At 40.4% G+C, this 24,408-nt stretch overlaps 1 non-coding gene across 1 annotated transcript; it reads right to left on the bottom strand.

The window, feature by feature from the left end:
- Positions 1–21,524: 21,524 nt before the first annotated feature.
- On the bottom strand, positions 21,525–21,631 carry LOC145118328 (small nucleolar RNA R71). The gene has a single exon (XR_013713284.1). It is a non-coding gene; the product is annotated as a small nucleolar RNA R71 (small nucleolar RNA).
- Positions 21,632–24,408: the final 2,777 nt, after the last annotated feature.

Here is a 24,408-nt window from a genome sequence, read left to right as displayed (position 1 = left end):
TTTTGAGAATAGTATATTTATGATTTATATTAATATATTATAAGTTCTAATATATTAATATGGAATCATATTATTTAATTAGTATTGATCAAGAATTAATTTAGAATTAATTAAGTGATCAAAAAGAACTAATTAAATATGGACTCTTATATATATGGAATGGGCCAAGTTCATTTAGGTTGGGCTAAGCTTTCATGGATGGTCCATGGAGCTTTTAACCCATGGATCCTATGTAAATGAAAGGTCATGGGTATTAGGGTTTACATGGATGTAACCCTAATCCTCCATAATATATAAAGGGGTCCTTGGCTCACAAAATTGGCACAAGTGTGTGGAAAAAAGTGTGGGCCGATTTTAGTGAGCATACATATTCTCTCAAGTTCTTCCAAGGTGTTTTGGTGATTTGTGATTCCACTTGAGGCTTCCACACTATTGGGGCTAAGCTCTTAAAGTTCAAGACTTCAAGCAACATCAAAGGTATGTCATCTAACTATAACTTTGTAGTATAGTTGCTTCATAATATGCTAGTTAGGATGAAACCTTGGAATATTGATTATTTGCATGTATAATAGAGAAAACATAGATCCAAGGTTTATAGGGTTGCATGTACACCATAGGAGTGTAGTATACTAAAACCAAACAGCTTTCGCTATCGGTGTTGTTCCTGGTAACAAGTCTATTCTGAACTCTACTTGTCTATCAGGCGGTAATCCAGGAAGATCTTCGGGAAAGACTTCCGGATAATCACACACCACTGGTATACTATGCACCTCCTTTTTCTCCTTCTTTGCATCAATTACGAATGCCAAGTATGATGTACATCCCTTGGACAAACATTTTCTGGCTTTCATCAGGGAGATGATTCTAGAATTTACTCGGCGTTTGTCCCCGTACAACGTAAATGACTCTTTTTCCGGGTGGGTTTACCCTTACAATCTTCTTTCGGCATTGAATCTCAGCATCGTTGGCGCTAAGCCAATCCATACCCAAAACGATATAGAAACCGTTCAACTCTATGGGTAATAGCTCTTCGTGGAATTCGTTTCCGTTTAGGTCAATGACGATGTTCCTAATACGGTTACTAATAGGTACGAACTTACCACTGGCAACTGTAACACTGTAAATTTTCTAAACAAATTTTCTTTTGAAAAAAACATATGATTCTCAATACACATTTCATAAAACATCATTTGTTTAGTTTACAAAACATAATCCCTTCTTAATTACTTAATAATCCAGGATCCTCGAAACATAATTCTTTCATTGGTGTGTACAATCAAGCCGGTGCCGTCCCGAGATACTGAGAAAACCTGAAACACATAACACATAATACGGTAAGCACGAAGCTTAGTGAGTTCCCCAAAATACCACATATAACACATATTAGCCACTCGAGGCTTTAATTCTGTGGACCCTCTGGTCCTAACTCTGTGGACCCTCTGGTCCTAACTCTGTGGACCCTCTGGTCCTAACTCTGTGAACCTTCCGGTTCCAAACCTGTAAACTCTGGAACATACACAGCATAAATCACATAGTAATAATGCAGTGCATCACAATCACATAAATAACATACAAGATACTCTGTCATATAACTCTAATTACCACTCTAGGTAAAGCATAGTGAGAAGACTCACCACGGGTAACTCGGTAAATCTCGAACTCGGTAATACTGGTCTAGCCTCCGCCTAATCACATGGAACAATTACTCTAATCAATACAACTCTCAAAGGCTAGACTAATCCCACTCTAAGTTCTCTCAGAAGGGTAAAAGACCATTTTACCCCTCTTATGGCTCAAAGATCCAATCATTGACTAAACCCTAAAAGTCAACAAAAGTCAACCCTCCGGGTTACGCTCCGCGTACCAAATCTGTACGCTGGACGTACCCGGTGACTTCACAGAATCGGGGAACGCGACCCCCTACGCTGCGCGTACTGGGATTACGCCCCGCGTAACTCCCACTTTCATACTCCTTTTGATTTTGGGTCTTAAATGGTTAAGACATATACTCAAACTTCAGATCTGACTTCTCTAAGGCCACTTAATCCATAAAGTTGAAATCTTTAAGCCTTTGCATGGATGTAAAGGTCACTAATCACTCTAACACCTTTCCTCTTCCCTCATAAAGCCTAGATCTCATGCATGGCTTAATATTCACGTCCAAGATTGTATTTTTATGAACCCTCAACTCACAATACTCTGAAATATAGTAGATCTAAGCTTATGGAGACCTTTTTACCTCAGAGCTTTTTACCTCCAAGTGAAGCTCCTCCCTCTGTAGAAATCAGATCCAAGCTTGCACTCCAACTTCTAGCCTTCACAAGAACCTCATCTTCTTCTTCACTAACATACAAAGGCACTTTTATCTCAAGAACACTCACACACAAGGTTAGAACGAAGGTTGGCTCTCTCTTAGGGTTTCACTCTCTCAAATGGTGGCTGAGGATAAGGCCATAGCTTTCTTTATATAGGGCTCAAGTCTCATTTAGGGTTTTGAGTCTGGACCCGCTACGCCCAGCGTAGCCTACGGTACGCCCAGTGTACCGGGTGGAGTCCGCGTCCAAAACACGCCCATGAGTACGCGCAGCGTACTCTTCAGTACGCCCAACGTACTCATTTGCCACAATCTACTTTTAAGGGCTAAACAACACAACTTAGAAAGAAGGAAGGGTTAAATAGATATACCCAAATTCCCGGATGTTACAATTCTCCCCCACTTGAATTAGATTTCGCCCTTGAAATCGCTCCTTAACCACACAAAGATTGAATTCCACAACCTGAAAGGCACCACCAAAAGGATCTCATGTCGCACCGAAAATTTTCCATGGACACCTAAAAACACACAGAAAACTCCCAAATCCATAACTTATCCAACCCTGCTGCCTCTAATATACTCCTTTTCAAAATCAGGTAACTCTGGTGGCCTGACAGCCGTCAGATCGCCTACTCAAGCGATCACCATGATATTCGCTCCTCGAATATCAAACCCTGATAACTCACTGGTCCTTTGATTCTCACAAGACCAATTCCAACAATCGGCTACCGTTCACTCATACCAAACATGCCAAATGATCTGATCACGCCCCAAGAAACGGGAGGGTTCACACCCCACCGGGGCTCATCCACTAAACTGCTATCAGACCCCATCCGAACAAAGAATCCCCAACACTCTGTCCTCAGACATAAGAGAATAACCATGCTCGCTTAGAAGTTTCCTCAGACATCACCATGATAAGCTCCAGTTTTGTTTCTCATATCCCTTTTCAATACTGAGCACCAGATCAATTCCTGAGTCCACCGATGAACCTCCAAAGGTTACCCATAACATGTCCCGAAATGTCTCACTGACTCCTTCCCTACAACAACTATCTCGGCCCAGTGACACACAAGTCACGAAGTTATCTTTACCCCAACAGTTACCACATTCCCACTAATTGCTTCACCCTCGACCTCGGTCGAACACTACTCCCTAGATACATGCGCCTCGCGGTATCTCCCACACCAACGAACTGACCCACCCCGTTCTAAAACATCGGAAGACAACCAATACTCCTCAAAATGGATTCCCTCTCAGAATCCGCAGTCTCATCTCGTCTACTCAAAGCACCACTTGAGCCAAACTCAACTTGAGACTCCGGCCCGACCCAGAATTGGAACCACTCGTCCCCAAAAGAACCACCCAACTCATGATTCATGACCCGCAACCCATGCGTTCCTCACTTATCCACTTCCCTTTGGTTGCGACAACCACTACTCATTTCAGAATATAACGACTCCCGACAAATATGGAGACCCCAGTCTCGCCCCTGGTTCGACCCCAGGCTTCCTCACACTCAAATATTAGGGCTATCCAAGCCTAAAACTCTTCTGCGTCAAGCTTTGATCAGAGAGCACTTCATCACAACATTCTCTCGCTGACTAGTGGATACTACGGCTCCCCGCAGTATCACAACGACCTCTCACTGAATAGTGAGTACTACGGCCCCCCGTAGCATCACCACAACCTCTCACTGAATAGTGAGTACTACGGCTCCCCGTAGCATCACCACAACCCCTCACTGAATAGTGAGTACTACGACTCCCCATAGCATCACCACAACTCTCTGCACTGACTCATTGAAACTGCAGCTCGCCGCAGTCTTACCACACTTACTCTTACCACTTCACAATCTCATCCTCAGTTTGACATCACACTGCAATCATTAACTCATGTCCTGCGGCCCAGCATAGATAGGTACACACACCCATCCGGCTAAGCATCACTAATTCCGACGACCACCGTCGTGACAAAAGCTCTTTTTCTCTCTGCAATTCGCATTCTCAAATAAATCCCTTTGATGTCAATTAGCTGAAGGGCCCCCACCGGAACCGTAGACACTTGATACACCACTCATCATCTCAAACTCAAAACTCAAAATAATCCGAGATTAAGGACACTAAACTCGGATACCCCAGAATACCATCACAACGCCTCGCAGTGTCTTGACTCTACCACTGATCACATACTCGGATACTGCATTGCTTCCTCGGAATCTCGCAACCGGTCTTTCTCTCGTGCCACTTGTAACCCCCGGAATACTCCATCTCCCAAATTAAAACACGACGAAATTGCCAACGACTCAGAACACAAAGATGACAATCCGAAACTTCCTCCCCTATTTCCCAAAACTCATGCAAGAATTCTCATAACGACCCTGAAGTTGGTTGCCCAATCAACTTCTTCCCTTCCCATACTGCATATAATAGCCCATACTCTGAACCATAAATTCTCAACCGCCGAACTAACCTCACAAGCCAACCACCTCGAATTCACCATCCTAACCTTGAAGGATTCCTATCCCCCACAAGGTCTCCGACCAACGGCCACTTGCCGTGGAGACACTCATCATTTCTCAAACACGCACTACATGCACTATCTCGCTCTGCACCTCTCCTTGACCGCTAATAACCCTGGTCTCAGGAATTCGCACCGCAGGTCTCTATATCCAGTTCTCTAACCGCTGATGAATAAATATCTGATCTCCTCAAAAGCACCCGGCTTTCCCCCACTCAGGGTTCGAACCATCATCAATTGGTCCGTCAACAATCTGACCCACAGACTGTTTTTACCAATAACATCGCACCTACTCTTGGAAGGTGATACGCAATGCTCGATGATCTCCCCGATGGAGGTCAAGCAATTCCAAATACCCCGAATCTCCGATGAAATCCTCAGAATCTTCTCATCATGACTACCTCTAGTCCTTCAGAATCTCGTACCATCCCACTACCGGACATCTCAACTGTCCAGTCGTAGCCCTGACTCTCAGTCTAAAAATAACAAACTATCATATTCCTCATAACCAACGTTCCATCACGTGGGTTGTAATAAGAGTGGAGTCCTCATTACCACACTCGATACTCATCATAGACAATAAGAGCCACCGCCCCAATATCCTCTTCTTGATCGACTGCCGCTGCAGCCAATACATGCCCTACTATGCTCAAATAGGGTGTATCCTTGTCCTTAACCATCTCAGTCCCCGCTGACATCCTGCTCATGCTCTAACATTACCTCTCGGCAGACATACTGCCCAAATACTCTGATGAAAGATCGTAACCAAAGCTACCCCACAGGGCTCACCCCCAACCTTGGAAACCGAAAATCTCAATACATCTCCTGTTTCCCACAGGAACAAAAATAGCACCGCTCAGGTCACAGAAAATGACATCTCTACCATCGGCTGATTGCTCAACTCATGCCGTAATCCTCCATAACCGCCATCTCTACTCATTCTTGAGTCTTGCGACTCCATCTGCCATCTTACCAAAAATCCCTTGGAGCTAACTCGATTTCCCTCTCAAGGGATGCTCCACTAAAACTCGTTCATCATGGCCCTCTGGCCCCATACTCTTTCACATCTGATCTCGGTCTAACCAATCACCACGGAATAACTGGTAGAACCAGTAACACTAACCGCCACGGGTCATGGTACTCGAACCATGTGGCCACTTCTCGATCTGCTATGAATCATGGTACTCGACCCATGCCATCACCTCTCGATCTGCTACAAATCATGGTACTCGAAGCATGACATCACCTCTTGATCTGCTACAAATCATGGTGCTCGAACCATGAAATCACCTCTCAATCTGCTACAAATCATGAAATCGCCTCTCGATCTGCTACAAATCATGGTACTCGAACCATGAAATCACCTTTCAATCTGCTACAAATCATGGTACTCGAACCATGAAATCACCTCTCGATCTGCTACAAATCATGGTACTCGAACCATGAAATCACCTCTCAATCTGCTACAAATCATGGTACTCGAACCATGAAATCACCTCTCGATCTGCTACAAATCATGGTACTCGAACCATGAAATCACTTCTCAATCTACTACTTCAAATCCTCCGGAATACTCCCTGCATCGAGTATGGGTCCTCTGCTTTCAGTAGTACGGGCCCATACTACCTGCCACATCTACCCATACTCTCTACACGGATCATCCCAGATTCCCTAAGTAGCTGTTCAACCTTTTCAGCCGTCAATCTTATTATGCGTGCTCGCTCCCCAGCGAAATGCTCTACTCTATCAACGCACTCATCTGACCATGATCACCCCTAGGTTCTCCCTAGGTCCTCACACTTCTCCGCCATCAGCTGCTGAAGAATTCCTAATGATGCCAGTCATCTACCTCCTGAATATCATCATATTCACTTAGTAGCTGACTCCCATCATCGAGAGTTCCACAAAGCACAAAGCAAACAGCATTCGGGCAGCGAATAAATACGTAGAACTCACTCTAGGTGATAACTCCACTTGCTCTGCTCATACTCAAAGATATCATCGAACTCTGTAACTCTAACCCTCACGGGTATCTAGCTACTCTCTCGATTAGGCTCCACAATGCTCATCTAGGCATCTCTCTTAGATTACTCCTCTACTCAATCTCTCTCTACAAGGATCCCCGCTGGATACTCTTACTCAGCACATACTCGAAAACGCATCACAGATAACAGCAACTCCTAGGCTAAGGCATCACAAATCAGGCCACTCTAGTCCTAAAATATGAAATACCTAGCCTATCTCTAGCATGCATAACATCTCATAATATCTCATAACACATAAGGTAAGGGTATTTTGGGAAATCACCGTTCGGGCTCTGGCTGATTGTACACACTGCTCTTTCTCGTTTTCTCTTAGGAACTCTTGCTCGTTTTAGAAAAATCATTTATTTGAAAATTTTCCTCAATTCCTCAGTTTGAGTCTAGATATACCCGAAGGTGCATCCGCATCCCTCAAACCAAGGCTCTGATACCAACTTGTAACACGGTAAATTTTCTAAACAAATTTTCTTTTGAAAAAAACATATGATTCTCAATAAACATTTCATAAAACATCATTTTTTCAGTTTACAAAGCACAATCCCTTCTTAATTACTTAATAATCCATGATCCTCGAAACATAACTCTTTCACTGGTGTGTACAATCAAGCCGGTGCCGTCCCGAGATACTGAGAAAAACTGAAACACATAACACATAACACGGTAAGCACGAAGCTTAGTGAGTTCTCCAAAATACCACATATAACACATATTAGCCACTCGAGGCTTTAATTCTGTGGACCCTCTGGTCCTAACTCTATGGACCCTCTGGTCCTAACTCTGTGGACCCTCTGGTCCTAACTCTGTGAACCTTCCGGTTCCAACCCTGTAAACTCTGGAACATACACAGCATAAATCACATAGTAATAATGCAGTGCATCACAATCACATAAATAACATACAAGATACTCTGTCATATAACTCTAATTACCACTCTAGGTAAAGCATAGTGAGAAGACTCACCACGGGTAACTCGGTAAATCTCGAACTCGGTAATACTGGTCTAGCCTCCGCCTAATCACATGGAACAATTACTCTAATCAATACAACTCTCAAAGGCTAGACTAATCCCACTCTAAGTTCTCTCAGAAGGGTAAAAGACCATTTTACCCCTCTTATGGCTCAAAGATCCAATCATTGACTAAACCCTAAAAGTCAACAAAAGTCAACCCTTCGGGTTACGCTGCGCGTACCAAATATGTATGCTGGGCGTACCCGGCGACTTCACAGAATCGGGGAACGCGACCCCTACGCTGCGCGTACTGGGATTACGCCCCGCGTAACTCCTAGTTTCATACTCCTTTTGATTTTGGGTCTTAAATGGTTAAGACATAAACTCAAACTTCATATCTGACTTCTCTAAGGCCACTTAATACATAAAGTTGAAACCTTTAAGCCTTTGCATGGCTGTAAAGGTCACTAATCACTCTAACACATTTCCTCTTCCCTCATTAAGCCTAGATCTCATGCATGACTTAATATTCACGTCCAAGATTGGATTTTTATGAACCCTCAACTCACAATACTCTGAAATATAGTAGATCTAAGCTTATGGAGACCTTCTGCTCATAAAGTCTCCACCTTGGGACCAAAAACCCTAAAATTGGTCCATGAAGCACAAATCAACAATCACAAGGAAAGCTAAGAGCTTTTTACCTCCAAGTGAAGCTCCTCCCTCTGTAGAACTTAGATCCAAGCTTGCACTCTAACTTCTAGCCTTCACAAGAACCTCCTCTTCTTCTTCACTAACACACAAAGGCACTTTTAGCTCAAGAACACTCACACACAAGCTTAGAACGAAGGTTGGCTCTCTCTTAGGGTTTCACTCTCTCAAATGGTGGCTGAGGATAAGGCCATAGCTTTCTTTATATAGGGCTCAAGTCTCATTTAGGGTTTTGAGTCTGGACCCGCTACGCCCAGCGTAGCCTAAGGTACGTCCAGCGTACCGGGTGGAGTCCGCGTCCAAAACACGCCCATGAGTACGTGCAGCGTACTCTTCAGTACGCCCAACGTACTCATTTGCCACAATCTACTTTTAAGGGCTAAACAACACAACTTAGAAAGAAGGAAGGGTTAAATAGATATACCCAAATTCCCGGATGTTACAACAACTTCCACAATTAGGGCATTATCAAGTTTTTCTACAGGCAATGCTAATTTCCCACCAAATTTATACGACACAAAGGAGTAGTTTGCTCCGGAAAAAATCAATATATTGGCAGGCAAACCATTTACAAGGAAGGTACCTGAAGCGACATCGTTTGCCTCCTTTGCAGCTTCGAGCGTCATCTGGAAGGCTCTTGCCTTCGGCTTCGGTGGAATGTTGGGTCTTCCTGCCTCCTTCTTCTTTGGGCAGTCCCTCGAAATGTGCCCTTCCTCGCCACACCCATAACAAAATTTCTTGGTGAGGGTGCATTCATTGGCATAGTGCCCGGTCTTTCCACACTTAAAGCAGGTGATTTCTCCGTCGCATTTTCCGGAGTACTTCTTCTTGCACTTGTCACACCACTTTGCTTCGGCTCCTCCTCCCTTCGAACCGGACTTCGAGAATTTACTTTTCTTGTTGGACCTTGAAGATCCATCGAATTTCCTTTTCTCACCAACCTCGGCCTTCTCCAGACCCCTTTCCTTTTGCTGGGTCTCCACATTTTTAGCTGCTCGAACAGCTGATTTCAGAGTGGTTGCGATCTTAACTGTCGGGACAAAGTCGGCTGGCAGTCCATTTGCGAACTTCTTAATTTTGGAGAGTTCGGTTGGCACTACGTATGGAAACAATTTCATCTTCTCCGTGAATGCAGTAGCGTAGTCGTCAACGCTCATTCTCCCATTCTTCAGGTTTTGGAACTCATTGTATTTGCCAGTAACTTCCACCAGCTCAAGATTGCAGTTTTCAGTTGTCTTACTGCGAATACGGTCTTCTGTTTCTCGCTACAGCTGCAGCTCTCGAACACCATCTCCATTTCAGAGATCCAGTCCATAATCTCAATAGGCTTTGGGCTTCCTGAGAGACTTGGTGTCTTGGCACCCAAGAAATTCTTATACATCCGCCCATCCTTGTCGTTTCCCCTCTCCGGGTCATTCCTTCGTTCTCCTTGAGTCCCAACTTGACTCAGATGGCGGCTATAGTTCCCTTCCTCCGATTGCTCGGGAATCAGCTCGGGTTGCTCAATGGGCATGGTAGGTTCGTCCCTATTCAACATCTGTCTCATTTCTTCCCTTTGTTCCGCTAACATAGACCGAATCATGGCTTGTACTCCAGCCATGGTGATTGGCTCGGGTGAAAATTCTACTACAACAGGTATTTGCTGAATCGCTGGGGGTTGATTCCTATTCCCATTTGCATTCCTAGCTCCACTGTGGGTTTTTGCCATCTTGATCTATACACCGAATAAGGTGAATTTAAATCTTTATTTAGGATAGACGTTTAAATCACCCTTATCTCTCCGAAACGTTTACATGTTAGTTCTAATATCGTAGTCGTACGTTTAGAATCCTAAACACATAAGGTTTCCAGATCAGGTCGGCAACAGACCATAGATCCGAACAAATAACAGCATATAAGGCATAAATCATTTAGCACATAAAGCATATTAGGCATACTTTCCTAAATAAGCTAGTGCTCACATCTCACGATATCGCTTAGCATTCTAAGTTTAAGTCTAGAAATCCTACAAATTCCTAGTTCGCTTAAACTAATGCTCTGATACCAACTGTGACATCCCCATTTTCACGGCCAGAAAAGACCGATTTTGTTTATGCTTTATAAAAATCAGAGTAACATTTTTAAATAAAAATGTTGCAGAATTTGTCCCAAAACAAAATATGATAAATATTTATCAAAAGCATTTCCAAAGAAATGTATTTCATTAAAAGACTCGGGATGTCGTGTTCGATACAGATCAAAAGCATAAACAGTACAATATAAGCCTTACTACATTATTTCATATCTACAGGCCTATATCCGTAATCCCTCATCCAAAACATCACATCTATGCTCGAGCGCCACTACCTGTAATACATGAAACTGAGTGGGTCAGGCTTGGGAGCCTGGTGAGCACATAGGGTTTTCAACCCACAATAAATAAGTTATTTAATTTCATCAACCAACAATAACCCGTTTACCCGTTCCCGTTATCCTCACTTTATGTCCCTAAACACCTATCATAAGGGACCTAGCCTAAGGATCATCATCGAGATGGACACTACTGCTAAGGGGATTCCTCAGCAATAAATGTCCTATAGGCAACCATGAGGGGGATGGAGTACACCGGTGAACACATCGTTCACAAACACCTACAGGTTGCGAGCATGCTAGCGTTCCACTGGACTGTCTAGAAGAGTCTGTGGTCGTCATCTATACTCCACTGGATGACTGGATCACCAACAACATCGAGGCCTCTCATCATTTTATCACACATCGTCTCATTACATCTACCCATGTTTACCCCAACATTTTTGTAGATATAAAATACATATACAGTTTAAATCATTTAAAACATGTATAAAAATCTTTCATCAGCATAGACAACAAGTATTCAGATAATATGCACACATAACACGTAGTTTACATAAAATACTTCATATCTATGTGTAAGATGAAAGTAACTATGCACTCACCTGATTAGGTGGTGACTTGGTACTCGAACAGCACTTCGTTATCTCAAAACAATTTTTCCTTGACCAAAACCTAGTATCAATACCACTAGAGTTTAGTTTTAACGTTAACTGTGACTAATTAATAGTCTAGCTATTATTACTATTATATAAGCGTTAAATAACACTCAATATAACTCATAATAATAGCCCAAATAATTATTTTAAGGACCTAATAACATTACTATAATTATTTAAAAGCTATATTAAAAATTGCGTAGGCGTAGCTCACTTACAGCGGATTTTCTTAAAAACCGGGTTTGCTCGGAGCAGTGTTTCCGAACCGAAAGACCCTTTTTCTCGGGACTCCGGGAGCCTCGGGGCTTCCTTCGGGTGCTAGGGGCTTTACCTAGGCTTTAGGGGGGGGGGGGTTTGGGGGTAGTGAGAGAAAGTAGAGAGAGAAAGTTGTGGTGAATTTGTGAGAAATTATGGCGGTCCTCGCATGCCTTTTATAGGCTCCAACTTCAATGGTACGCGCCGCGTTCGGAAATGGTTACGTTGGGCGTAACTTCGGATGAGGCTGCCAGCGATCCTCCAGCTGTCTTGCACTCGGAACGGATAAGAGCCGGAGTACGCTGCGCGTACTTGTCCTCGGACGTGGGACGTAGTGGCGAGGCGACGTGTCCTTCATCCGAAGTGATCCTCCGATCAGCGTTGGACAGCCCAGATCGAGCCACGTCATCGAGTTTGCATCAATTTCGCAATTTTCCTTCCCGACTTCTAAAATTAATAACTTTCGTATACGAGCTCCGTTTTTGACGTTCTTTATATCCACGCGTAGGCGGGAACGTACTCTACAACTTTTGTTTAGACTCCGTCGGCTAATTTTGACTTTATTTTAAAAGTTTTATTTTTAACAGGCCGGGACAGGATTGATCCGTTAAAAATTCATAACTTCTTCATCCGACGTCCGTTATCGTCTGTCTTTTTATCGTTATGCTACTATTAACGAGATCTTCGATTCTCGTTGAGGTTGTGTTGGCTAAAAACCGCTCGATCTAATATTCGAACTTCGGGCTGTACACTGCTAAGCCGAAACTTCGAAAAATCATAACTTCCTCATACGAAGTCAGATTTGGGCGTTCTTTTTATGGACGCTCTCGGTTTAACATATTCTACGACTTTCATTTAGATCGCTAAGGCTAAAACTCGCTCTATCGTAAATTCACTATTTACGCTTCCCGGTATCGTGCCGGTTCCATCGCGAAACTTCGACGGGTCATAACTTCTTCGTTATAACTCGGATTTCGGCGTTCTTTATATCTCCGGAATCCTAGTTTCGACCACTAAAACTTTATGTAAAGATATTGGGCTTATCTCACACTTTAATATTGACGCTTATTTTTATTCTTTATTTATTACACATTTATAAATAAGTATAAAGCACATAAATTCACATAATTCACATAATACTCAAATAATTCATCTTTATTACTTCAAAAAGAGTTACAACAGTTGACCTAGACTATTACATCGTCTACTACTACATAGCCCTGAAACACGGGCGTTACATTGAGCTGCAGGATTAAGTGGATGGTCAGTGTGTGATGCAGATGAGTTTATAGGCTGGGTAGCCTTGTTATTTGGATTCTTGGGAACATGGTGTTTGGACCAGGTGGGAGACCGGTAGTCTCAGTGATGGTTGGGAGCCTTTATATCTCGGTCTAGTGAGGGGTTGTCATTAATCAGAAGGCTCTAGGTGAAATGCAAGCACAGATCCGTGGATCTCGGGTTGTGGGTTGGGTATCAGGTTGGTTTTTGGGTGAGATATTGAGTTGGGAGTCGCGAGTGTTTATGTGTAGGATTTTCTTTTCAGTGGGGTAAGAATTGGGGTATCTATAGGCCGAGGGCATCAATCGAAGGGTTCAAGGGTAAGGAATGGATTCAGTTTTGATGATAGATCAAGTCTTTGTGATTGTGTCTTGGATTGGTTCAATTTGTGAAGGGCATCAAGATAATTCAAGGTGGTATATTGATTTGGATCTAGTGTGTGGAATCGCTTGTTATTCTGAGAATATGTTAGGTCACTTGCAGTTTGGGTTAAATAATTTCAGAGTAAAAGATTTGAACCTGTTGCGCAGCTCTCGTTTGAGTCTAACCATTGCAGGGATGAGTCCTCTACATGAAGGATTATCCAATCATTCTATCAAGCATGAGGGTTCCGCAACAATAATGGTGAGTGATTTTCTTTCCATGAGAAGCATCAAGTCAATGAAGGGATAGGAAGCGTTCTGTTAAGTCTGGGCTTAATGAGGTTTTGGGCTGGTAGTGGTATGGTATGGGCGGTCTTTCGGGGAGTTAGAGCACTTCGATATTTTAGATTTCAGGTAAAGTAGGGTTGGTTTTCTGCATGGGATTATGGATTCATCTTCTTCGGTTTGGAAAGTTCTTCTAGAGTTGGGTTCGCTTGCCTTGGGAAGGCCGTTGTATGCTCAAGATTGTGATTGTGTCCCTCAGGCTGTCGGGCATGCCGAGGATGGTAAGGAATGATTTCAAGGACAAAATTGAATTTAAGTGAGGGAGAGTTGTAGTGCTCGGTTTCGAATCGCTTCATTATTCGGGGCCGTGGCCCGATCATCAGTGATCATAAGGCTTAGGGCCTTGGGGAAGAAAGGATTAGCCCTTTTTGGAGGTGGGTATATAGTCTAATTGATCCTAGTGTTCGTTTGTGTTTCGGAGCCCAAGGGTATAATTATAATTTGATAACTCGGTCGTTTATGAATTTTGGGTTTTGTTTAGGAAGTTCTCAGGTGATGGTGATTTGATAGAAGTGTAGGGGTTCTCGTCACCTTTCCGTAGATATAAAGTTCGTTGGAAACGGATTTGGGATGAAGACGATATGGCCAAATGAAGTTTTAAGTGTTTAGATCTTGGTCGAGATGCGAGGAGTAGTGCCTAGCCAGATCGCGATGGTGCCTTGAATACGTTGGGCGTACTAAGGGGTACACGGGGCGTACTCCCTTCAGCTAAAAACCCTTATTTTTAGAGTTTTACCCCTATTTAAGCATTTTATCTTCTTAAGTCTTGACCCTTATCAGCCTCTAAGCCTCCTAAACACTAATATTCGACCCTTAGCCACCATCTTGGAGTTCTCAAGCTTTTGTGTGTGATTTTGGAGTGTTATTGAGCATTTGAAGAGATTGAATATTGTTCAAGGATCATCTTTTGAAGTGGGGCTTGTAGATCCAGAAGTTTGTCATCCTTTTCTATCTATTGAAGGTAAAAGGCTCTCATTTTGGCATCTCTTTGGTTAGATCTTGTTTGGGGTGGTTTTTGGTTCCTTTGGTTTGTATTTATGAGTTTGAGCTTGCCCCAAGAGTTTGGACACTAGATCTGGACGTTTTAGGTGTCTCAAATGCATAAAAATGTGATCTTGATAGTTGATATCAACTCATGCATGTGGTTTAGCCTTTTTAATGAAGTTGGAAAGTAAGAACTTAGATTTGGGACCCATTGAGCCATCCAAAAGCTCAAATTTAACAACTTTATGGATTAAGGCGTGTTTTAGATCTATATCTGAGCATTGGACGTCTTGGCTTAAGGAATTAAGTAATTTTCTAGGTTGGTTATAGGCAGGGCCAGTAAGTGGGGCGTACCTCCTCGTACGCAGGGAGTACTGAGTTTCTTGGGTGTACTCTTAGCATACCCACTAAGTGGGTGGGGAGTACTCAGTCATATGAGATTTTGCATTTGAGCTTCAAGTTTGGGCTTGGGTGTTTGTGTTATTAATGGGCGATCTGAGTACAAGTGTTTTGGAGTAGGAAATTGGTCGGGCTTTAGTGTAAGGCCCATGTAAGGGGTTTGGGTCCAATTTTGAAAATTGGGCCATATTTGGGCCTTGGTTGATTATTTGGCTTTTGGGCATTTTAGATTGGGAGTTTGGGCCTTAGTCTTGGACCAAGCTAGGTTTGGGGTAAAATGGTCTTTTTACCCCGAGTATGGATTTACGGTTATGAATTGGAACCCAAATGTTGGTTGGCTGTTGTTTTGATATTGACAACTCGGGGATCTGTTAGCCAGCAGCTAGGGATCGTCGATGTGGTTCGGCAGTGCGAGGTGAGTTTTCCTCACTGTACTTGTAGGTCGAAGACACCAAGGTCGGCCCTTTGGATTATTATCCTGTTTTATCGTATGATTGAGTGTTGTAGTGATCTGTTAGATCTGTATCCTGGTAGATATGATGATGTTATGCTTAGTGATATGTTAGATCTGCCTGTTATCTATTCTGGCTATATGTTTACCGATTGCATGTGTTGATGTAGTGTGGTTAGGTTGGTAGTGTACTGCTTTCTACTATCGGTCAACAAACCTGGTAATATTTATATCAGTATGTTATATGTGTGCTTATCTGTTATGTATATGTCGACATGCTTTTATGCGTGGTTGGTTTGAGGCGAAACTGCTTTTTGTTGAAGGCCAATAGACCTACGGCGGCCCGGATAGACTGAAGGTCAGTGGGGCGTACCAATCAGGCCGAAGGCCCAGAGAATGGTCCAGATAGGCTGAAGGCTTGATGTGGCGTACCAGTCATGCTGAAGGTTCTGTGAGCATACCAGATAGACTGTATGTCGGTGGGGCGTTCCAGTCATACTGAAGGCTCTGTGGGCGTACAAGATTGACTGTAGGCCGATGACGTGTTCCAGTCATGCTGAAGGCCATGTATGCATGTTGTTTGTTGGTATATATTATATTTCTGTGTGGTGGTGCTTTGAGGGAACTCACTAAGCTTTGTGCTTACAACTTTGGTTTATGGTTTCAGGTAGTTCATGGAATCGTGACAAGGCGAAGGCGTGACCGTACACATCCTGATTTTATGTCATTGATCTTAGGAGGCACTGATTTTTTTATAAGGTTTCGGAAACACTAATTTTGTAAACATTTTTATTAGTAAAAGGGGTCGTTTTGAAAAGTTTAAAATTGTTGGAATTTTTGGGATGTTACACACTTTAACGAATGAACTTATATGATCACATAAACATGGACATATAATGTATTATCAATGATATGTGCATAATTAACTACATATTTAATGCATATTTCTAATATTTTTAGCTACAATAATGCTTAATATGGAACAAAAGATACTTATTATGTTTAAAATATGTTTTGTAGCGGCGAAGACTTACCCGGGACAAAAAGGAAGCATACGAGGAGATGGAAGCACGAAACGGGAGCTAAAACAAAAGAAGAAGAAACTCAGGTCGTGGTGTTCCTCAACACGACGTGGCGAATGGAATATTTGCGACCATTTGGCTGACTTGGCAGACACGGGATTTACTCTAAGATCACATCATGGCGGCGGTCAACCACGACATGGCAATTATATTTCTACAATTATAAAAACCCGTTTGGTTTTCTTAAGTTTATTGCGACTAAGAACCCTTAGCAACCCAGAAGAAGATCGAAGTTCAGTTGAAGCTCAAGGATTGAAGAAGATTTAAAAGAATTTAACATCAATCTAGTTGGTTTGCTTATCATATTCATCTTTAGCTTATTTCATTTAGATTTATTGTGGTTTTCTGTTACATGAGTGGCTAAATACCTTTTACTTCTATTTGGTGCAGATGAACTTGATCCATATGTGTTGATTTATTTATCTAGATGATTATGTTTGATTTTGCTTGTGTTTTATAGACCCTAGCACGTTTTAGTTCTAGTTTATATTGCATATAAATAAGATTTTATGTATTAATTGATCATATTAATTGCATGAATCAATCCCCTAATTGTTTATGATCAATAGATAATTGGAGCTAGGATCAATCATAACTTAGTTTAAGTAATTAAAGCTAGTAACTTTAACTGTGTTAGATAGCATAATTAATCTTAATTTATGTTTGGTTGCTTGACTTGATCATAGGAGAGTAACTGTTATCATTCATAGTCTAATTGTGCTATCATCAATTTAGTGTTTAACTTGTGCATGATCATTGCTTTGTCATTCATGGATTGGTAGGCCTAGATATTTTATCATAATAGCTAGTAAATTTGTAATGAATATAATTGTAACGCCCGCAGATCCGGGCTAGTCAATTTAGAGACGATGAGCATCAAAAATAAGTTTTTGATGGAAGATTATTTAAAAGGATTAATCTTAACCAAGTTGTAGTATATGTTACAAGGGTTCCGTACATATAAAGAACGCCGAAATCCGAGTTATAACAAAGAAGTTATGGCCCGTCGAAGTTTTACGTCAAAACCGGCACAACACCGGGAGACGTAAATAGTGAATTTACGGTAGAAGACTTTTTAGCCTTAGTGATCTAAACAAAAATTTTAGTATACATTAAACCGAGAACATACAAAAAAAGGACTCCCAAATCTGACTTCGTATGAGGAAGTTATGAATTTTCTAAAATTTGGCATAGCAGTGCACGACCCGAAACTCGAATTTTAGTTCGAGCGGTTTTTGGCCTACACGGCCTAAATGAGAGTTGAAGATCTGATTAATAGGAACTCAGCGGTAAAAAGACAGACGAAAACGGAGTCCGTATGTAGAAGTTATGAATTTTACGCGGACATTTAACAGTATAATCTCCTCCTACTGTTAAATTTAAGATCGGTCGAGAATTAGCCGACGAAGTCTAAATGAAAGTTTTAGATATTGTTTTTACCTACGTGTGGATATAAAGAATGTCGATAGTAGAGCTCATATGTTAAAGATATGGATGAAATTTGGTCCCTACTCTTCGAGCGCGATAAATTCGATACATTTTTGTAAATCTGAGATAGAATGAGAATTAGCTGACGACTTCTAAATGAAAGTTGTAGTACCCGTAAATACCAAGGCGTGGATATAAAGAACGTAAAAAATGGAGTTCGTATGAACGAGTTACAAATTATAATAGCATATTTACGTATTAAAATAAAGTATAAATCATATATACGTACACATATATATACAAATGTATATATCATTAGAAAGGTATCGATGATGCGGTTATTATAAGACTAGTGTTGAGTACTTTCGACATTAGTTTAGTACAAATATCGTTAAATCTATTTAAAATAATATTATGAAGGGGGTTTAGTCGTTTATATAACTATAAGGTCATTAAGTAATTATGGAGGGTAGTTTTTGTAAATTCAATTACTTTAAATAAGAGGCTTGGGCTCTCATATTTCTTGCACCATTCTCTTGATTCAAGAGTCTTTCTCTTCTTATCCCCCGAGCATTTCGGTCCCTCATGATTCGTCTTCTCTTCCTGTAGTTTTAGTATAGTAAGGTGAGCGCTGAAGCGCTGCACGAATCTTTCTTAGAAAGATTCAGCGACGAAGTTTTGCCCCTGCAGAGCCCGACTCCTAGCTAAAACCCCCTTGTAAGTAAGTTATGCTTACCTATTTTAATATAGCTTATATTTAAAATTAGTATTGTTATTATGAACTTATAATAAATATTTGAGCTATTTTTATGAGTTATATAAGTGTCGTTATAGTATCTTTTTAACTACTCGCGGTACGGGGAATCTGGTTTAATGGACCGCATAGGGTTGTTGGATTTCAAAAGGGCTATATGCCAAAATGGTCCTGCCCTCCGTTGTTTTATGTCTGGCCCCTGTCTGTACATAGTGGTTGGAAAGTATTGTTTAAACGCTTATATAATAATAATAATAATAAGACTAATAATTAGTCACGGTAAATATTAGACTAAAATCTAGTGGTAATAATACTAGGTTTCGTCGAATGAAATTATTTTAAAGTAAACGAAGCGTTGTCCGAGTACCGAGTCAGCACCTTATCAAGTGAGTGCATAGTTACTTTCATCTTACACATAGATATGAAGTATTTTATATAAATTACGTGCTATGTGTGCATATTATCTGTATACTTGTTATCTATGTTGGATGAACGATTTTATACATGTTTTCAATGATTTAAAATGTATATGTATTTTATATCTACAAAATATGTTGGGTAAAACATGGGTAGATGAATGATGACAGATGAAAGCTAATATAGAGGAACATTGGCAGTATGGACACAGTGCCCTATAGGTGAACATTGGCAACAATGGACCTAGTACCCTATAGATGAGCATTGGCAGCTGCGCCACAATTTGTAGATGTTTTTGATCTACTCTAAACATCCTAGCAGTTGCGCTCTAAGGATAGTATCGGCAGTTGCGCCTAATAGAGAGCATTATAACCCTGGCAGCTGCGCCCAAAGGACAATATCGGCAGCTGCGCCTAATAGAGAATGTCATAATTCTGGCAGCTACGCCTAAACGATATATTGGCAGCTGTGCTTAATAGATAATATTGACAGCTGTGTCATTGGCAACGATGGACTTCGTGCCTATTCCTTAGGATAATCCTTAGGAATGAATGAACGAGGAATAGCTGATTCTTAGGGTAAATCCTTAAGAGTAAAGAAGATAATGGGGATGGGTTATTGGGTTAATTGTTTGATGATTAAACATAATAATTATATTATTATGGGTTGAAAACCCTATGTACTCACCAGGTTTCCCAACCTGACCCACTCAGTTTATTTGTATCACAGGTGTCGATATGAGGTTACATTACACCGAGGGATTAAGGAGATATAAATCACTAGTGATAATGAATGTAAGTTCTGTTTATGCTTATGTTTCTGTATTGACGATGACATCCCAATAAATTAAAATGAATAAAATACATTTCTTCGAAAATGCTTTGATAATGTACTTATCATGTTTTTCTGGGAACAAATTCCGCAACAGATTTCTTCAAAAGAATACTCTGATTTTTAAATAGAGCATAAACAAAAAAAAAATCGGTCTTTTCTGGCCGTGAAAATGGGGATGTCACAATAATCTATCCATTAGAAATCAACTATAGGAGAAAGTGAAATCTTATCTAGGCAGAAGTATTCTTTTAATTATTGAAGTTACATTGTTTTCTTTGCTTGCTTAATTGCTAGTTCATAGTTTAAGTTCTTCTGATCTTGAAAAATCAGTAAACCCCCCCCCCCCCAAATCATAGTTTGTGTCTTATTTTAATTAGAAGTAGTTAATTTATTTAATTGAATTCTGTTCCCTGTGATCGACACCCGACTTACCTGAGCTATATTATAATCTGACTAGGTACACTGCCTATAGGTCCATAGTTAGTAAGAGTTTGTTAGGTTATAAATTTAAGAGTAGTAGGTACTTTTGTGCACATCAAAGTTTTTAGCGACGTTGCTGGGGAACGACTTATTTGATTTATAGTTTAAGTGCTTTTAGCTATTCGATCCTTTTTGTGGGGTAAAAACCAAAGAAGTTACTTTTCTACAATTACTTAATTTTGCTTTTCTCTTTGACGTATAACCACGTCGTTGTCTCGCTTCAGTTAGTTTATTAGTTTAGTGATTTTTATCCTTTTTACGTGTTTTGTTTTGTTTTTTTTTTTTTGTTTCAGTGATTTATGATCCGAGGATCTAAAACTCCAGTTGTTCCTCCACTAGAAGATCCAGAATCTGCTTACCACAAGAAGAAACAAAAGAAGGGCGAATTGAGCAATACTTTCAAATCCGATAAATTCGAACATTTTGAGAAGACTCCAAGTAAGATGGAAGTAGGATACTAGCCAAAAACATCTACCGAAGAAAATTCAGAAGACGATTTAGAGATAAAAGGCGAGGTTGAAGAGATGGCGGGCATTACAAGATTGACGATGGGAGACTTCAAGAAGAGGATACGTGAAGAACATGGACCAGGTCTTGTTCCACTCGAGATACCAGCCGAGAAACGTTTTGAGCTCAAGGGGCATATTCTATCGATGTTCCAGGACATACCTTTCGTTGGGAAAGAGTATGCAGATGCATTTAAGAATATTGATGAAACTAAAGAAATTGCAAATTACTTTCACCGGGAAAGAGTATGAAGATGCATTCAAACACATTCAAGGATGCTTCTAGCGACATTTAGCGGAGAAGCTAAAGTTTGGGTGAAATCTCTTGCACCCGGATCCATTACTACATGGGCAACTCTTCGTGATGCTTTCATTGAGCAATTTATTCCACTTTTGAAGATTTCAAAGCTTAAAAAGAAGATTGCTAACTTTCCACAAGAGGTCGGAGAATCCTCATATGAAGCTTTGGAGAGGTACAAGGGCTTGCTTAGTAGTTTCCCTCAACATGATCTTAATGGTCAACAAGAAGTTTGCATTTTCTATGATGGAGTCAATGTAACTACTAGACAACTTCTTTACTCACAAGGACCAATGACAAAGAAGGAGTCGACAGCTATTAAAGAATTGATTGAGGAGTTTGTTAAGCACTCACGCGAGTACCATAACCCATGAGACGATGTTACTAGAGAAAAAAAGAGACGGAGGGAATGAGAACTTGGCTGCAATCATAGCTAAACTAGATACTATGGATAGGAGAATGAAAAAATTAGATCAATCCATTCATGCCATAAGAGTTGGGTTCGATTATTGTAGTAGTCCACATTTGACTAAGGATCGTGACTTGGATGAAAACTGGAAGAAGAAAGCACAAGTGTTTTACTCAAGTGGTGATATGTATGATGAAGATTGGAGGAAGCCCAAGATGCAGTGGTTTCCATATGAAGAGTATAAGAAGCAAAAAGATGAAAAATATAGATCAACCAGTAGAGGCTTTTACCAAAAGAGAAACCACAAGTAGAAAAAAGATGGATTTCGAGCTGGTACTTCAAAGATTTATGGAAGCATCTAAAAAGAGACATGATACTACTGATGCCAATGAGAAGAATCACCAAGCTTCCATCAAGAATATAGAGACTCAACTTGGGCAACTTACCAAACTTGTTAATGAGAGATTACCCCCTAAAAATCAAGACCCAAAGTCACAACTCACCATCTCATGTAATGGCAATCTACACCGAAGAAGAGATTCATTCTGAGCCGTTTGTGACCCATGAAGCAGCTACTATGCAACCCGACTCATGCTTGGAAGAAGAGAAGCCTGGGAAAAATAGAGAAAAAAGCGAATCGCACTACTAGAAAACAACCCTTTAATGACACGCGAACAATGACACACACTGATTTACGATACACATTTTTTGTGTGTCCTAAAAATAATGTCAGTTTTGCAGAATTTGAAGGATAGAGGACACACGTTTATGCGTGCCCTAAAATTAGTGTCAAAAAAGAAAAAAAAAAAAGAAACACGAAGGGCGCTTATAATTATTTTTTTAGCAAACACGCATCCATTATTATCCTCATCACAGAACGGCGTCCAAGTCTAGGGCTTTTTCTTCACAAAATCACATCCATTATCCTCAATCCTCACGAACGCTTCAGAATGTTGGCGATCTTGATGGGGCTCACTTCATCTCATCAGCTACCTCACACTCACATCACCTCGTCGACGACTGTAATTTTCGTCTAGCTTACTCCACCTCGATTAGACTCGCCTCACCTCCTTCTACCCACTGCAACTACCATCTCTCCCACCCGATGATGAAATTGTCAAAAAAAGCTATAATTTTTTTATACTCTCAAGTCTCAATATTAGGAATACAAATCTTGATTCTCGTTTTTTTCTAATTTCCCATAGAGAAATCAAAAAACATACAGACAAAGAACCGTAACTTTGCTCCATTAGCTTCCCTTCGTATGATTGCATCTCATCATCCTTTTTAAAACTTATACGACAAAGGGCCAGGTAATCAATTTATTTTTCGTTTCTTCACATCTTTTTCTGGTTTTGAATGATTTGGTGGTTCCTATGTAAAAATTTGGACACGTATAAATAGAAAGCGAATCGGAATCTGACACTCTCGATATGATTATTAATTAGTGTTTAACGGATTAGTGATATGTTTATATGTTTAGCAGTTTAAGTGATCTGTTTGAGCATTAAATAACTATTATTATCATGCTATCTATAAGAAAATAATTTACTATTTCTCTTACTGGAGATTTAGTACCTGTTAGAATGTATGTGTTTATACTTAATCTACTGTAGGAACTAAATATGTGTTAGAACTTTACAAATCCCTTTTGCAAATGATTTTAGGTTTGTCCCACCTGAAGATTTCAACATTGCCTTACTTACCCTCGAGTTGGAATTTGTAGAGAAATGGAACAAAGAAGAACAGGTATATCTCCTACGTTTAACTTCTTGCTTTGAGATTGCTTGTTTCCATACTAAATTTTGATTTCTTTTTATTTTTTTTATTTTGAAGGTTGATGCTATTGTTCTAGCTCAAAAGATACGTGAAAGATTTATAAACCAGGTTTTGGCAGCTGGATAAAGGGTAAGTTTTGAGTTTATTGGTAATGGTTATATCTTCACAGTCACCCAAGTTGTTGTGGAAGTCCAGGACAAATCATACATTGAAAGAGGCATACTTTCATTTGATTCATATATTCTCTTTCAATCCTCAAACTCTAGTGGAATAAAGGTATTATTTTCCGAATAACTGGTCAATAAAATAGTAAATACCCTTGTGTTTGATTGCTGTTCAATAATTTTTTTTCTTTATTTTTCAGATTGTGAATCAACGTCAGGCTGCTAGCAACAATATCTCCAGGCACAAGGAGTTTAACGTTCAATCATTGGGCATAGGTGGTTTGAGCAATGAATTTGCAGATATCTTTAGAAGAGCTTTTGCCTCTAGTGTTTTCCCTCCACATGTGGCAAGCAAGTAATGTCCTATAATTCTATCAATATCTCATCTATATCATATTTTCTTTGAAATATTTTTATGATTTTTTATGTGTCAGATTGGGTGTAAAGCATGTTTAGGGAACACAATTATATGGTCCACCTGGCACTGGGAAGACTCTAATGGCTCGTCAAATTGGAAAGATGTTAAATGGAAGAGACCTAAAGGTACTTTATTTTATGCATGTATTTACCTTTTGTCTCACATTAATAACATATTAGAAATAAAAAGATTATTAATTTGACTTCTTTATTTTGGTTTAT

Source organism: Lactuca virosa, chromosome 5 (assembly GCF_052849685.1).
Source record: "Lactuca virosa cultivar CGN04683 chromosome 5, Lactuca_virosa_CGN04683_v6, whole genome shotgun sequence".
Classification (NCBI taxonomy): domain Eukaryota; kingdom Viridiplantae; phylum Streptophyta; class Magnoliopsida; order Asterales; family Asteraceae; genus Lactuca; species Lactuca virosa.
The sequence above is the reverse complement of the archived record's forward strand: the minus strand, read 5'-3'. Positions and strand labels throughout refer to the sequence as shown.